Genomic DNA, 17,136 nt, shown 5'->3' on the forward strand with positions numbered 1-17,136 from the left:
ACAGTGAATTACTCTAAGCAATATAAACATAGATTTAGTTCACAGGCCTTTGTCTTACCTTGCCACATGGAAAAACTCAGCATTCTTCTACAGTGTTTACCCGCATCTCTTCATCCTGGGCTTGTTAAGTGTTGAAAAAGAGGACTGAAGTTACATGCTTGTGTATAAAGACCCAGCAGATCTTTCACAGCTTAAACTACAGATTTGCTTCTTTCCTGTCCTGAGGTCTATGGAGACTGAGGGTGTCACCAGGTTTTTGAAGACAAAAACCTCACAAGAGGAGACAGTTGAGTCACTGAGGAAGTTATTTTTTTCATACTGTTTAGGAAACCATTCTGTTCACTTAGCAAAAGGATGTTTTCAGAAGTCAACACCCCTGCACATGCGTCCAAAGCAGGAGCTCATCACACAATCATGACAGGTTCTTTAAATCAAGTTTAGGCTTCCTAAGCTGAAAACCTGTCAGATTCTTCAATGCCTCCAGCACCTACCTATATGCAAACAAGCCTTCTGTGGCCTCCTTCAGCAAGTCTGGTAGTTTCAGTAGGACCAGGCAGACTTAAAAAATAAACCACTGCCACTTTCAAAAAAATGCCTTCTGCAATTCATCTCCAAAAGCAGCTGGCTTCTACCATTTTCTAGGAGGTATTTCCCCTTGCCCCTACTCTCAAATGAGATCTTGGACCCATAACCTGCACATCAGATGTGCCTCTGCTGCATCAGATAATTCTTGTAACATGCTAAATGATGACAGCAACATCTTTTCTTCCATGTCCTGACCACTAGCCAAGCCAGCCATGGCCTAAGTTTAGGAATTCTTCATTCCCCAAAGTCACCTGCTACATGAGCAATGCTGTGGCTCAGCCTTATCCACCAGTTGCCCTCCCTGTGAGGACAGGCATGCTTCAGCATCCCCCTTGGAAACAATCCTCCCAATGCACACAGCTTAGCCACATCACCCTTTAGGAAGTATTGCACCTTACAGGAACAGGGCTCATCTTTTCAAGTGGAAAAGATGAAAGCCAGAAGCTGGATGTTCATACAAACCTCATGCTCAGTATAAGTCTTTGAAGGCAGGAAGGCTAGGGAGGGCAAGACAACACTGTCTGGCTAGAGGATACAGATTGCTTCACGACCACAATGAAGCGTCTGAAGACTCCTCAGCTCCCTCCCCCTGCTGTGCTCCACCTTGAGCTATGTGGTTGGCACTCTTGTGATAGCATTAGCCACGCACTGCGGCTTATAATCAGCTGGAAGGAAAGCTATCTGCAGGAACACTGTGCATCAACATTAACGTCTGCCACCCTCTTCCCCATGTACAGCCTCACCTTCAGAGGCTCAGCTTCATCTATACCTCCCACCCAAAATGAACAGTCACTGATGTTCCCAGCCAAGGAGGGATCTGCATGTTAACTTAGAGCAAGCAGGGTTCAGGAGCTTCCAACCCTCAGATTTGTTTCAAAGGAACACAGATTTACCTTCAAGATAAAAACAACAGTTTTATTATCGAAGTTAACTAGGTACTTTGCTTTGAAATACAATTTCTTCCCCTGCATCAAAGGGCTGTTAATTTTGGTCTTGTAGCAAAAACTGTAGAAGAAATGAAAGCAGCATCTGCTTGGAAGAGATGAATGCACGATAAAAGGTGTCTGTGACAGAAAGCTGGCAGCAGCCTTATGTTTTCTATTCAAGTTTGATCTGGGAACAACAACAACCCTTAAAACATAACAAAAGCTGTGGAAAAACCCTTTCCAAATCCAACAACATAGCCAGAAGATGCAATTTCTCTTCTCCAATTGCTGCAACAGCCAGATGAGGTGAAGAGCCCAGACAAATCCAAACTTGCCATCCCAGTGTAATCAAGTACCTGGGCTTGCTCAAGTCCACAATATCCCCACTTCAGCTTCCAATTCCCCCTTCCCCTCTAAGTCTCCAGAGGGAAAGCACTTTCCTAGGAATCTCCCTTAGCAAAAAGGAAGTAGAGTCACACCATGACAGAACACCTCCAGAATGTTTGGGCATAAATGGCTTGCAAGCCAGCCAGTAGGGAAAGGAAAAAAGCATTGGCATTTCTTGTCTGCCTAGTACAGTCTGTTCTTTGCAGTCAGGTCAGGATCATCATGGGTTTGTTATATAACACAAATTTTTAGACTTGCTCAAGTCCAGTCCTGTAACAGTAACAGAGGCATTGAAGTTTGACACAGAAGTCTATCAAGGGCAGGTCAACTGTGCGCCATTTCGAGTGTATTTACTAGCACTTCACACATTAGGGCAAGAGATGGTAGCTTTTACACCACTGAAAACATTAGGAAGAACAGCCATGCTGTGGTGTACGATAGGCTTCCACTAGAAACAAACCAAACAGAAATTTTATGTTCTACAATGCCGCTCACACCATCTAACCCGGGAGACGTATATATAAGCAACTTGCTCTTGTCTGCCCCCCTCCCCTCCCCCCCCCAGTACCTCTGAGACAAGTCCCTCTAAATATCTTTACTATGCAGACTCATTAGCATTACTGAGGGTCACCTTGGTCTGCCATCCTGAGGTTTTGGGTGGGGAAGGACTGTTTTCTGCTCTTGCCCCATGCTTTTTAGTAGCATCAAGCTTCATCTGCTAGAGCTTGGGGCAAGCATCCAGAGAGGACCAGATAGCTAGCATAAGAGTACAAGGTACAAGCAGCTCACATGAAAACTAGCTAGGAAACGTGGATCCAATACAAGATTTGCAGAATCTAAAAGCTGTGTTGATTACCATGCACACATTTGTTGGTTTACTTCAGCCCAGGATTTCTGCAGTGGAAGCATGGATCCCCATCCTTCCACTGATTAGTAGTTAATACAGAAAGCTACTTCTATCTAACCTTTAAACCGTTTGAAACTATCAAGCAAAGAGAAGCCAACAGAGTGCACTCTGCCTGACCCAACCCATTGCCAGTCTCTAGAAAGATGTGTTCACCTCATTTCTGAGGCAGCTGCCAGCAGCTATGTGACTCAAACATTGGTTATATGAGCAAAAACCCAAAGAAAGAGCCACATAACCATGCAACAGACTAGTGCTGAGGCATTTGTCAATATTCACACCACTCCATCAGGATGCTTAGTAAGGTAAGTCCTCCACATCCAGGAATACACACAAGCAACAAGCCATCTCACAGCAGCTCTCAATAAAGTGCTGAGCTAAGAGAATATTCCTGGCAGACAGATTACACAAGAGACAACTCACACTGCCAGCTTTACTGGAACCCACACAGCAACTCCCCAAAGCAGAGCATTCTGGGACAATGCCTCACTAGATTTCTGACTTGTCATTAGCCAAAAAAGTTTAATGGCATGGTTGGACTCTGTGTTTAAATATAATTGACCTGGGACATACCATAATTAGGAAGAGAGACATTGTACATCTCAGTGAAGCCTACAGCTGGGCACGGTCTCAGCATGATGCAATGTTTTGCTTTCACCATTACCTGAAAGGGTCCGTGGAAATCGCTATGGTTGTTTGAGATAGGCAGGGTGACCAAAAGCTTCAGCTGGGTTCTTACATCACCCAGGAAAAGGCTTCACATAACATAGCACAATTTTAGAAAGCCTTTCTAGCCTGACTGCTTGAAGTGTTATCCCTCTGCAAGTGCAACTAGACAAATCAGATTTGAAAGTGCAGAGCATGCCAAAATGAAATGGATTAAAGCACATTATGCAAGCTGTGGCTGCAGGAATACACATGCTGCCTTCAGAGGACATCTGCACTGTGAGGTGGCCAGATATCCAAGAGCAACTTTTTCCTGGAAATAACAGTTGTGGTAATACAGAAAAAATGTTTTTGCCAAAAAGCACAACCAAGACCTACAGTGCACCTATAGCACTGTTCACAGTTGCTTCACTACTGGTTAGTGTCCAAAGTGGCTGGTTCAAGTGGCAAGGAGTGGAATGCGTCCCTTAGCCTTACTGGGACACACTCAGAAATGCATTCCTAAACAACAGTTTCACTAGCTTAAGCTCTGTAAATCAAGTGATATTTTAAATGGCTTCCTCATCACCTCCTGTGTGCCAACATTAAGCTGCACCTCAATCATTTAGTTCGAGCAACAAAGCAAATCTGTATGATTAGGTCCGACACTGCTAATTTACATAGTGGTATTACCTCTCCATTGGAAAAAAGTGAGTATGAAGTAGCAGTTCAGATCAGTTGCTTCAGCACATGCAGCTAGAGCAACTGGCTAGGAGACAGTCATGCTCTGCACCATGCAGAGGAGCTATACTGCTGAAGGGACAGGATAGATTGGCTGAAGAGAGATTTGTACAGGCTTTTTGATAGTAAACAGCTTTGTCGCCTATTCAGATAGCATCTGAAAGCACAGAAATTTTTACTCTGGGCCACTTTAGCATAATCATCCAGCCTTACAAGATTAAGTCTTGTATCTTTACACCCAGGCACAAGAATATTTCTCCCTAATCATCCACTTCCAAAAAGCCTCCCAGCTCAGCAACATCAACAGTTACATCAACAGGCATGATGCTGGAACATGGAAAGACTGCAATTGGAAGCATCCATGACAGCTTCAACATCAGTTTGAGGAAGGATACTGGAAGGAAAGTTTGTGTAAAGGAAATGGAATTTCTTCCTTTAGGTATCAAGTATCTACCCTGTTTTCAAGGCAGATCACCATACCAGAGAACACAGTTTAAGTTTGTGTAGGGACACTTTTGGCTTTCTAGGCAGTTTAGTCTGACAGCAAGTCCAATATTGTAACTTTTGGTGAGAGCAGTGAAAAAGTATTTAAGCATTCTTTGCCTAAAAAGATTCTGCCCACCAATAAGCTTAATTTCAGATATCTGTCATAACTAAGGCCTTGCTCTTCTTGTAATTTAGTTACAACAGTAAGTTTTCAAAGGTATTTTGCCCTCTCAAAAGGGAAGTAACTGAATACAGTTTGCAGCTCTACACAAGACTTCCCTCTTCTCCCTGTAACTATGAAACAGATTGGTCTTGCATACACAGAGAGTACACAGAGAAATTTAGTGCAGAAGCCCAGTAAGTCTTACAAAGGTGCCTGATGCAAAGGTTTTGACTAGCTACCTGCTAAGACAGTCTATTGCAAAGACAGTAGCTACTAGCACATGATGTTCATAAGGAAGGTTCCATAACACCCCAAGCAACTTCAAAAAGATCTTTCCTTTAAATTCGGAAAAAGCACAATCTCCTGCAGGGAAGGAAAGAGATGGCCGCTGCTCGAGGTCTATTTGAGGGTGAGAGGGGATGCTAAGATGGTTTTTATCCCTTCTGTTTCCACCTTCCAAATACCCTGACGCCACCACAGAAGCCTGAGTAAGCAGAGTTTGAAGAACATGCATGCTCACCATCTCCCTCCTTCCCTCCCTAGGACTTCTCCGCAGACTAAACTGTGGTTTTCCTTTCTAAAACAGCAAGATTCCAGTACCTGTAATTAAGCCAACAGCTTTCTGCTGTGACTATTCCAGACATTGCCATCTGAGACCTTTCCATTAAGGTTACCCATTCAAAAACCTCTCCAATGTAAGAGCACAAAGAAACAGCACGATAGTCAGTGATGGGACAAGTTCATTAGATGTAAGCAAGCCAGAGTTGTCTTATCTAGGCATTAAACAGCTTCCTGTACTTTTACAGTTCAAAGGCAAGACAAAAGCTGTATGGTCAACCTATCCTCCCAACATACCACTGTCATCATAGGTCCTCATAAGTCAACATGCCTTCTAAATAAGCATTTAATATAAACATTTGTACAGTCACTTAATTCCTGGTGAATGAAGCTATTTGATGTGGGCCACAGAAAGCTCCCATGACATCAACAGAAAGTTTCCAATTAGGAAACCAAGTTTGAAACACATTAATAGAACTTACGAAATAGAGAGAAGAAAAAACCTTGTAGAAACAGTCAAAAGATCTGTTCTTAAAGACGCACTCAATATACTTAGGAACAAGCAGAAAAGCTTAGCTGCCTTGCTTTTTCAGAGTTTAGTGAGTAAGACTTGTAGAGATATAAGCACAGTTATGTTAACTGCTCCCTTCAGTATCTAAGCTTCTATCTTTTCTAAGGCTGGTCAGTCTCAGCCAAAGTATGTTCAACTGTTTCTCAGCTGCTGCTGAAGTCCTTACTCCTCCTTTTGAGGAGGCTGGATGGCTTTGCCGAGAGTTGCTGGGTACAAGCATCAGTTAGAGCAATGAGAAGCCCACTGCCACCCACCATTCAGTACACCACAACCCCCCAAACATGGAATAGATGTAAACTCTCTAGAATACCTAATGCCTGGAATATCAGACAAAGCCACCACATCCAACAGTATCTTCCTGCCTTAAAAACCTCACACTAGAAGAAACTTACCTTGCAGTTTTATTTCTACAGTTAATTCATTACACTACTACTTCTAATACTCAATGAAAGTATAAGCTGAAGTCACCCTACACACCCATCCACTACAGATAATCCCAATGCTTTGGTGAGACCATACTAGGACTTGAAAAAGCTGGCTACAGAGATATTCATCCTGGATAAATGCATCTAGTCATGTATTAATTGGACTGCCCAGCTTTTCCATCAGACTTGCAAGCAAAAAAGGGTTACATTCAGCAACCTGCAAAGCCATCTCTTTCACCGCTGCCAGCCTGCCACCTGCTGGGCCACCTGCTTTGTCCGCTCAGACCTAAGGACATGACTTCCATTTGATACCTATTCAGCATCACAACCCTGGGTCAGACACAATTTCCATGACAAGCTTGTTTTGTGGGCGTCTTAGACATGCCAAAACAAGGTTTAAGAGTATATTGAACACTGCATTGGCACAAAAGCCATCTCAACAGTGAAATCACTGATGAGCCTTCTGCTGTACTGTTTTGCACCTTGAAATGGAGATTCCCATGAGGCCAAGTGTTCTTTCAAGAACAGTCTAGACTGGGGGTTGGCTGGCATTTTTGGAAGGTTTGAAGACAGCACTATCCAAGTAATGTAAGAGTACATGTCTCTGTACAAGTAATGGTTATAATACCTTATCCTTCCCTCTTCACCTTAATGACCATAAGCTTGAAAACCATTCTCCTATCTCAAATACACAGGGGGATTTGTCATCAGTCTTAATATATAGTCTACAGCATACCGCTCCTCAGTGCCCACTAAGGTCTTACCTGCGCCAAGAAATCTCTTCCCACTTAAAGCTCTAAGAGCCATTCAATTCTTGTTTCTTGCCAGAAATAGCAAAGCGAATAACATCCATCCTTCTCCATTTTCACAGATAAGTATTGCTACACTTATCCCATAAAACAGTCCAGCTGAGGATAAGCCACGTATCTTATCTTGCTCTTGTATGTTCCTAGATGCATACCAAAAGCCATGCCACCCCTCTGGCCTAAAGCCCAAACCTGCTTCTGCCTACTAGGCTTCATCAGGAGACGCTGCACATGTCCCCTGACTAAGCAATGTGCAGTCAATGGAAGTTCTGTTTGCCCCCACTGTTAATGTGTTGCCACATGGTTGTGCCTACAGCAGCAAGCTGAGCTGTTCCACCTAGAGGGATCTGGCTGGGAAGGGAACACCAGCATGCACTTACAACCATATCCCTACATCAAGGGACAAAGATTGAAGACACCTCATGAGTCACAGCCAAATTCCTTTTTGGAGAAAATGCATACAGCAGAAAGTCCTTATAGAAAAAATACCACTAAGTATGTATGCAAGTACACCTAGCAGCAAAGATTCTTCTCTTCTAAAACGAATAAGCTCAGTAAAGCAGCAGATTCTCTGGAGTTCCTTGTAGGCAAACATCTGGACATATCTGCCATCCTGGAGTGACACAGCATACTTGGCACGTTTCCCCTAGTAACACAGTGCACTGCTTTAGCTATGGAGCAAGCAGGAGGGTAGTTGCACAATCAGTTGCCTGCAGATGCGGGTTATTGCTCCTTCCAGGCTCTCTCTAGTGAGGTGTCCCCTCCCACTTAAAGTGTTGACACACAAAGCTGTGCCTCTTGCAAATCCAGTTCAGTGTCCACACACCAGGCTTTATCTGATTACTCAGATAAAGCCTCAGGATTTAATGTTATTCATGCCAAAAGTGCAGATTTGGGCCTGTGCGGGCACATACGACCTGCCCCTTCAACAATCTCACTGGAAGGCAACATCTTACAGCCGCTTGGCATGCCTCATACCCAGAGGATCAGAAGCACATGAGGAACACCAGTACCTCAATAAAACAGGAAAGATTCAGCTGGGGAACATGTAGAGTGAACCTTCCAGGAAAGCTCTCAGTTCCTTCAAAAGCTGCTTCTTGCAAACACCGAGTTAAGAAAGTTAAACTATTTAGCAGCTTGTTGGTCCTTGAGTAGGTCACCTCAAAGTCAATTAACTACAGCAGATATCGAGAACAAACTACAGTATCCAAATTCCAGGATAAACCTCAACCACTGAAATTCACCCATATTAATAAATACAAGATACACATTTTGCCCTTTCTTCTTCTCCCCATCCCAACATACAGCAAGTCGAACCCACGACTTGGAAAACCAGTAGCATATTACCATGCCGGTCCACCTTCACTCCCTGGATTTTCACCATTACCCAAACTCACAGCCACTTCAGAGCAGATTAGCTGCCCCTTTTTAACTTCTACACAGCAGCTGCACATTGGCAAGACAGCGTGCCACATACCTAACCTTACAGCAATATCCTGCTGGAATCAGTGCCATGTGTGCAGCCCTTCTGCCCTTTTCCTCTTAGGCTGCAAACTAAGCTATGCGAGCAAGATCTGAAGAGATGCACGTGCCTGAATCAATACCAGAGTCAAGTCTGAGGCTGAAGCCACTTACAACTGCCTGTCTGATCCTTGTTGCAAGAGGCACACACAGCACTCCACAAAGCTGTGAAGTAATACGGAGGAAAGCAGTGCCCTGGCTCACAAAAAAAAACCCCAAACTTGTTCATTAGATTGATTCACTCCCACCCCCAGCTCCATTTTGTTCCAGCTGGAAGTGAACAACATGCCACATGGAAAACCCCAGAACATGAGTAGCGAAACTGTGTGGGACATCAGACAAGGAAGCCAAGTGTTCAAGCCAGTAGTGCAGAACATTGACAGCAAGCTGTAGGGTAACAACACAGCACAGCCTGCAGCAGCTCATGCCTATTATATAACCCCAGAACAGAAAGTCCAAGCAACTACATTGCCCATCCATAGGAGTCTAGCCAGGTACTTTCTGGATTCACACAGACCCCAAACTTCTTTTCAGCAAAACTGTCAACAGGTTTCTTCTGCAGCTGTTCAACAGTTCACAGGAACTAGGACATAAACACTAATTCTCCCAGTTCAGCTTGCCCCTTACCAGTGGGTCCACAAAGTTTTAGGTATTTCTTTACATAGGCACCATTTGAAACTTCAAGTCCCAGATGTACTAGTGCCTGGGATGAGTACAGAATAAAGCAATCCCTCCCTCATTGTCCAACTTCAATAACATGACCAGTTTAGTCTTAAAATAGCATGAGGAGACTGTCTATCAAAGAGAGAGGCCCCATGTAGAACTGCTGACAACATGCATCAACCCCATCCATTCCACATACCAACTGTCCCAATTCCTCCATAGTATGGACCAAAGACTACTGCTTGGAAGCATTTCAAGGGTCATTATTCTCTTCTCACTGAGAAGCAATGCTTCTTTCCCTGCAGCACAGCTCACTGGGCTACACCACTACAAAGCCAGGGATCCTGAAGCACTCTATGACAATGAATTAGGGTATCTAGGTAAGAGCTGCACTTTGGCAAACTCCAGGACTTCCTTCAAGCCTCCAAACACTGTAGTTGGAATCCAGACATTTTTCACATCTCTACTTAATGTAGAGTTTAACTTCCAAAAGGCCATTCAAACCAGAAGTTATCCACAGTGAAGTTCTCAAAACTTTAAAACTAAGAATTTCTAAACATCTGAGACCAATGTAGCCTTCTCATATAGAAGGCGGCTTGGCCTTACCCCTTGCTTGCTTTTCTTGGCTGTTTACCATCTGCAGCTCACGTTCTTTAGAACTAAGTTGTTTCTGCAGTTTTTGTGCAACTGAGTGCCTTTGTACATTTATGGTGTCAAGGCCCCATCTGGGATCTCCTCAGGACAGATTTCTGACTTGATAGCATACCAGCTATCCAAAGAAAGCAGTTTGAAACTAACATCTACACAGCTGCTCTGACTTACAAGCTTCATCAAATTCCCCTCCCAGGCTAAAAGAAAAAGCCCATGTTTGGTAACTCCATTCAGACATTACCACCTTCTGCCCCAAAGCTCTCAAGTCAAAAGTTGTTGCTCTCTGAAATCAGGCAGATGGTGGTGGGGGTTTTTAGTTGTTTTTTTTCTCCTCCCAGGGAAAGTTTTGCAGGTTAAAAGCCTTACTATTATACAGTAGCAGCACTGCTTCAGTTTGAAGTCTGTCCTCCCATATCCTAGAAGAGGGAAAACTAGCAGAGCCATAAGACAACAAAATGTTAGTGGACAAGACTCTCCAGGGTTAAGGAAAAAAGGTAAGGCAAGGGCAGGTGGCTGTTTCTCTATGAAGATCAGAAAAAGACGTTAATCCAAAAATCTTTGAAGCCGAAGTTCAATGCTGCTTAAGCACAACACACAAAACCAGAAGGGAGGATGGCAAGACATCTACCACATGAATGAAACTCTAGAAAGTCGATGGCATGCTAAGCCCCCCACTCCTAGCCATGGCACTTCCACATTGTGGACAGAAAAGACATTTCCCACCTTTTCCACCCCACTGCCAGAAATCCCTGCATCATAAGTCTTTTCTATTCCAACTGCTTTGATGAGCCACAGCGTAGAGCCCATTAAATAAAACATGGTATTAGTATCCATCCCTGCCAAAGGTGATCAGACAAGAAAAGCATTAGCTTTATTTTCTCCCTTTTTAAAAGCCCTAAAGCAAAACATTGAGGGATTGAAGCAAGGCCACACATCAAGTCAGATGTATACAAAGGACTAGCCCACAGCTGTCCCTGGCTTGCAGCCCTACCCTCATCCCTCTAAACCACACTCCCTGGGGCACACACAATACTGTCAGATTGCCACAAGCACCAACTGGCCTGGAAAGCTCTGGACCTTAAGCCCGATCCCAAGCATGATAACATGTGACAAAAAACTGTCCCCAGCAGTCATGAGACAGCACCAAGCACCCATCTCACTAGCCAGCACTTGCATCTGCTCATCCCAGCGGTCCAGGCCCAGAGCTCAAACGTACTGTTAACGCGCTAAGAAATTGTTCTTCTCTCTGCACTCTTTCCAAAGAAGGGGCCTCTGCAAAGGCAGCCTGCAGTACCCAGGCAGTCCATTGGGCTGGGAGAGTTGAAGTTTTACTCGATTTCAGCTCAACAGTAGGACATTATTCATGGTTCAGCTGGCTGTTCTGTCAGTACCCTTACTCACTGCCTTTACATGCTGGGGGTGGACCTCGATATAGCATCCAGCTCACACCAAATCTATTTTACTAGGGAAAGTCTGCTGTATTTCCTTCCCTTAAATGCTACACAGAGTTGAGGCAGCTTATGCCACCCCACAGCCACAGAAGAAAGCAGCTCCCATACCCAATTAACACCCAGAATTAAGATTTAAATCACATTCACTGTATAAAAACACTCCTTAGTCACACACTCTTTCCAGATGGGCAGCTCTAGAGCATCAGTAACTCCTGAACCTCTTCAGGATCAAAACCATACTAGCACAGCCTGCTTCCAGAGCTCAGACAGGTTTGTTTCAAGCTCACACTGTATCCCCGTTTCAGGCAAATGGGGACAGATTGTCTAGTGACTAGCTAAGAAGTCACTATTAGAAAGTTGCTGGCTTTTAAATCCCCCATAATAGGATGCTTTTGCAACAGACATTTCCGTTGACATGAAGAAACCTTCATATTTCAACAAGAAGGAAAAGAAGCGTCCAGCTGGACTGACCGCAAGGGAAGGAAGTCAAGCCTTGCCTATGAAGATGAACAGGGATTTGTTAGCACTTTGGTACTTGGTCAGTTATTCCAATCACTGCACAGGAGGAAGATTTCACTGCCACCAAGAACGTCAATTCCTGCAACCAAGTCAGGGAAGAATTGTCAGACAAACATATACCTAACACCACATGTGTTTGAGTGTTTACTACAGAGTTGCAAGTTTATCAGGGAAGATAACTAGGACAAAAGAAAGTCAGTGAGAGCTAGACTGACAGACATCCATTCTCTTGCTCTCAAACTTTTTCGTCGTGACATTTATGAAGCTGTTTGTGCAGAGACACAGCAGAAGCAAAGTGTTTCAGTCTGTCCTTTGGTGGAAGGATCACGATCGGGGTAGATAACAGATTGTTCTTGACCTCTCAGCTGTAAGGCAAGCAGGAGCAGACATACAAGAACACCATATACGTTCTCCCAATGGTATGCACCAAACGAAACATCCTGGTTTCTAGTAGCACGCTTGTATCCTTCAGACAACTTGGTTTGCACTTCTCTCCTCCCATGTGTAAGACAAGGCTGCCTCTCAGTCACACTCATCACTACCTTTATACATTATATTTAATTTCTACAACTCACTGTAATTCCTCCAGGAAGGCATCCTGCCATGCACAACAGTGAGTTTCCTTTAATCTCCCATCATACTCAGTTGCCCAACAGGACTGCTAGATCTTTCCAAAACAGATCCGTTAGATATCCTTTCTGGGCTTGATACGACTTCACCCAGAGTATGATCACTTGGAAGATCATTTCCTGATCAAGTCAACAGACCAATTTACTTCAGCCCAGGAGCTTCCAAAGCATTACCTATGAGGGCAGAGCAGTACAGAGTTAAAAGGCAATCTATGAACAGTCCTTCCCTACTTCTTTTAAAGAGGTGACACTGCTTTAGTAGCCCCTGGGGAACACAGTTAACGGTGGCACTTCTTCCCCCACCATGTGCTTGGAAACTAGTACTTTTAAGCTAGGTTCTCACATTCAGTAGAGTATCTTTGACCCTCTTCTGTAACAGATATCCCTTCTTTGCTAAGGACAACTGTACTCCTCCCCCCCCCCCGCAATTAGTTATTGAAACAGTAGCAGCTGTAGCAGTTAGACACATGGAGTAACTCAAGGGAAGATTTTTTTGGTGCTCAGAGCAGTGTAACTGGAAGTGACTCAACACCTTGACATCAGGCCATTCTGCAATGACCACCAGCAAAGCAGTCCAGTGACTGCAGTTTGGTAACCCTGGTTCTCAGACACTTACTCACTTTTATTCTGCAGGCATTACACAGCTTTGTCTGGAAGCAACTAGTGTCTAACTTGTATCTTGTACCAGCAACTTAACTTGCTAAGTCACATCACATGCCTGCAAATATAAAGGAGCAGGGCAGCAATTTCACAGCCAGCCACATACACCACGAGCCTTTGGTAGAGTCAAGGTTAGGGAAACTCATACCAAAACAGAGCTTATTAGTATAATCCATGCAGGTCTAGTAAGCTCTTTCTCCACTGCTATAATGCTATGTCACTCTACTAGTTAATACATGTACAAGCCTCCTTCCACAGGACATGGAGAAGCACAGCCCAGCTGAGGTCATCTCATTGATACTCCCTGCCAACACCAGTTAATCCTCTCTCCCTTTGTCAACACAAGCCCTCAGTGACTCCAGACTCAGTCAGTACATGTGTACTACAGCCCAAAACTATAAGCATGACTTGCGTCGGCCTATCACAGCTAGACTATCAGGTGCCAATTCCAGCGTATTCAGTGGCACCAGCCACAAAATTTGACTGAGACACAAGCCTCAGACAGCCACAGAGCATACTCCCTTCCACTTCTTATATTCTTCAAAAACTACATTGTGACTTGGAAGATTAACTGTCAGCATGGTCTGCACTCACTCCCAAAGCCTGGCATACACAGTGTCCTGGCTGGCTCACTAGCTACAGATTTTTAATTCTGGTAACTTCACGAATTCTTAATTAGCCTTTGCAAGACAAGACAAGCAGCCCTTGCAGACTGCTTTCCCTTTTTTCTGAGGAAAGGAAATGTAGGGGGCCAGGGAAAAAAAGATGCAGGAGAGCAACAAGCAGAGCACATTTTCCACATCCAGGATCTAGCAGCAGTGAACTGACTCCACACAAATGCAGCACATATCAGCTAGCCAGTTCCTGGAACACAAACCCACATCTCAGAAGTATCTAACATAAGTTTACAAACGAACTCCAACCACATTATAGCGCACTTCAGTAACCTCTAAAGCAGAGGAGAGAGGCTGCAAGAGCCTGCTGCTGATGTACTGCAACAATACGATGCCCCCCAGAGGAATACACTGCTGAAGCGCATCTCTTGTCTTCAAGGGGGGAGAAGAATAAATTGCTGCTTTATGAATCCATCATCACGACTACGGAGAGCCATGACAGGGCCAGTGGCCAGGCATACCGAAAGAGCAGAGAGGAGACGGGCACAGTATCCACTAGTTGGTCAGAGAAGATGCTCTTCCACAAGCCAGTTAAGTGCTTCTCAGCATCGCCATTCACTTCATAAACAGTAGCACGGCTCCATCACATTCCCAGTAGTTCCCTTATCAACTCACCACAGAAATATCCTTCCTTGTAGGCTGGGACAGCCATTTTGACCCCATCCATCCTATAGCCAGACCTCTTTTACTGCAAGCCACTGGAAACTCCATATAGTTTGGTCCTAGTCATTTAGCAGTCAACTTGCACCCAGCAAGACTAAGCTGCCTGTGCTACTGTGCTTCGCAACGCAGAATCTGGTGTAGAAACCTGACATTAGAGGGGTGGGAAGAGCAAAGATCGCTTCTAGGACAAAAGGTTCATAAATTCATCCTGCATCGCTATGAGGAAAAAGAGAGCTGATCGTTCTCCAAGGTAGCAACTCCCATTTTTACAATCATTTTGTAAACTTCCTTATCTTGAGCAACGGCTCAGACAATTCATAGGTTTCTAACCAGGCACGGCCACCACCAGTCATCGGCCACACTGACCACCCACTTCTCAGTCAGGTAATAAGGAGAACAAATGGCATACTTCAGCACAAGGCTACAGCAAGATCAACCTCTTCTCATAACAACAGTCTAGGTACTTCAAATATAGGATTATATAAGCTCCCATTGTATTAGCATAGGTTTATGTAGTAAAAAACCAGACATATTAATTCGGCCTTGTAAGGTGTGCTCCAGAGACCACCACTGTAACCACAGACACTGAACAAACAACCCGACTTCCTTAATGAGTTGAAGATCTCTGAACTGACATTATCAGTGTTTGCTTTTCAAATCCACACACAGCTACACCAGCTGGCCTCTGGCAGCCACCCATCTCACGGCATCCCAGCCGCAGCTCCAGGAGCCTTGCAAACGCTCGGAGTTCTTCAGGCCCCGATGCTTGCTTGAGCAACGGGTGCCCCGTTAGCCCCAGCGCAACGGGCCCGGCCACCGTGCCCGTGCCCCACTGACACCAGTGCTCCCCACGGACGGGGCCTTCCACGCGCGCGTGCAGCCCCACAGCAAACGCGAGACGGTGCCCGAGCCACCCGGGCTTCGCAAGCGCCTCCGAGCTGCTCGGGCGGGTCAGAGGGCTCGGCCTCGCCCCAGCCCGGCGTTGGTTGTTTTTTAAGTTGGCCCCGATTCCGGGCAGCCTGCACGGGCGGGAGGCGAGCGGGGAGGAGAGACCCGCTCCGCGCCTGCTGGGGACGGCGGCGGCTCCGCGGAGGGAGGGAGGCGGAGGCCGCGGCAGCCCAGACCCCAGGCGGGGAGCCGAGCCGGCGGCTGCCCCCCCCCCCCGCCCCGGGAAAGGACCGCCGCGGAGCCGCCCGGGCCCGCGGGCACCCGCCGCCCGCCTCGCCCCGCGCCCGCCGGCTCCTACCGTTCCCAGGCTGCCGGCCGGACCATGGCAGCGGCCCGGCCGGAGGCTGCTCCCGGAGCCGCGGTGCGGTGCGGTGCGGTGCGGTGCGCAGCGAGGGCAGCGCCGGCGGCCGCGAGGCTGGAGCCGCAGCGCCCCGGCTCCTCCCGGCGCCAGGCGCGGCAAGCGGGGCCCGGCCCGTCACATGGCCCAAATAGCGCCCGGCGGCGGCCCCGCTCCGCCCCCGGCCTGGCCCGGGGCGCGGCCCGCTCCGCCCGGGCCCGCTCCCCGCCCCGCCCCGCCCCGCCCCGCCCCGCCGCGGGCAGCCCGCCGCCGCCGCCGCCGCCGCCGCCGCCGCCGGGAAGGGGGCGGGCAGCGGGGCGGGGCCGGGCCGCGGAGGAAGCGGCGCGGCCGGGCGGTGCCGCCGCGGGGCGGCCGCGGCGGAGCGGTCCCGGCCCGCGGGGCCCTGGGCGCAGCCGGCTGCGGGGAAAGCCGCTCGCCCGGGGGAGGAAGCACGGCGGCGGCTGGCTCTGACACACGGCCCCGGCCCCAGCAGAGGCGCGCCTCGCCCCGCTGGCGACGAAGGCCGGACAGCCGGCGGCATCGCCGATGGAGTCGGGCTCGTTTAGTTCCCCGCGGCCCGGCTTGCTCTGAGAACGGCTAAAAATAGCAGCGAGGCTCAGGCTTAACGCTGTTTGTTTCTTTGTGGACGATCTAATAACTTCTTAATGAATGGGAACCTCAGTGTCCTTATACGTTGACACCATGTTGCAATGTTTGCATTGCAAACACTCCAGGGAACCTGTGTTTGCTTTTTTAAAACCGATTTGTTTACCAAAATAAATCAGGGAGATACAATTCTGTTCATTTCAGTCTTTCTTCAAAAAGCAACCTTATGGACACATTTGACCCAGTAACGTCTCTTTGAGATGATTCATTTTTCAGTATTCCCAGACAAAAAGAGTCTGTTTGTAGCAATACGGCTTGGAGCTATAAACCAGTGGATTGTCATAAATTAAGCAAGCCATATTGCATGGGATACCTCCAAGGACCACCTAAGAGCTGCAGGAAGTGGTGTGAATGATTCAGGAGGTGGCAGCCTGCCATCTGAGTCAGTACGGAACAAATGCCCCTGCGAGCTGCTGAAGTTATTGTTTTTTGAGGTTGGACGTTAACATCGGGCCTTGACCAGTTGTCATCACTAATGGTCTTGGGGCACATGTGAAAAAAAGAGCAGGGTTAATTTGGGTGTCCTCATTTTTATCTCTCTGCTTCAGAGGACTTTG

At 46.7% G+C, this 17,136-nt stretch overlaps 1 protein-coding gene across 1 annotated transcript in view; it reads right to left on the reverse strand.

The window, feature by feature from the left end:
* Nucleotides 1-15,957, reverse strand: part of SPSB1 (splA/ryanodine receptor domain and SOCS box containing 1) — a 38,989-nt gene extending 23,032 nt beyond the window's left edge. Inside the window, exon 1 of the mRNA XM_072883771.1 lies at nucleotides 15,875-15,957. The gene's annotated coding sequence lies outside the window, so the exon portion shown is untranslated. The remainder of the gene's footprint in view (nucleotides 1-15,874) is intronic.
* Between the last annotated feature and the right edge of the window lie 1,179 nt (nucleotides 15,958-17,136).

This window comes from Ciconia boyciana, chromosome 19 (assembly GCF_034638445.1).
Source record: "Ciconia boyciana chromosome 19, ASM3463844v1, whole genome shotgun sequence".
NCBI classification, from domain to species: Eukaryota; Metazoa; Chordata; class Aves; order Ciconiiformes; family Ciconiidae; genus Ciconia; species Ciconia boyciana.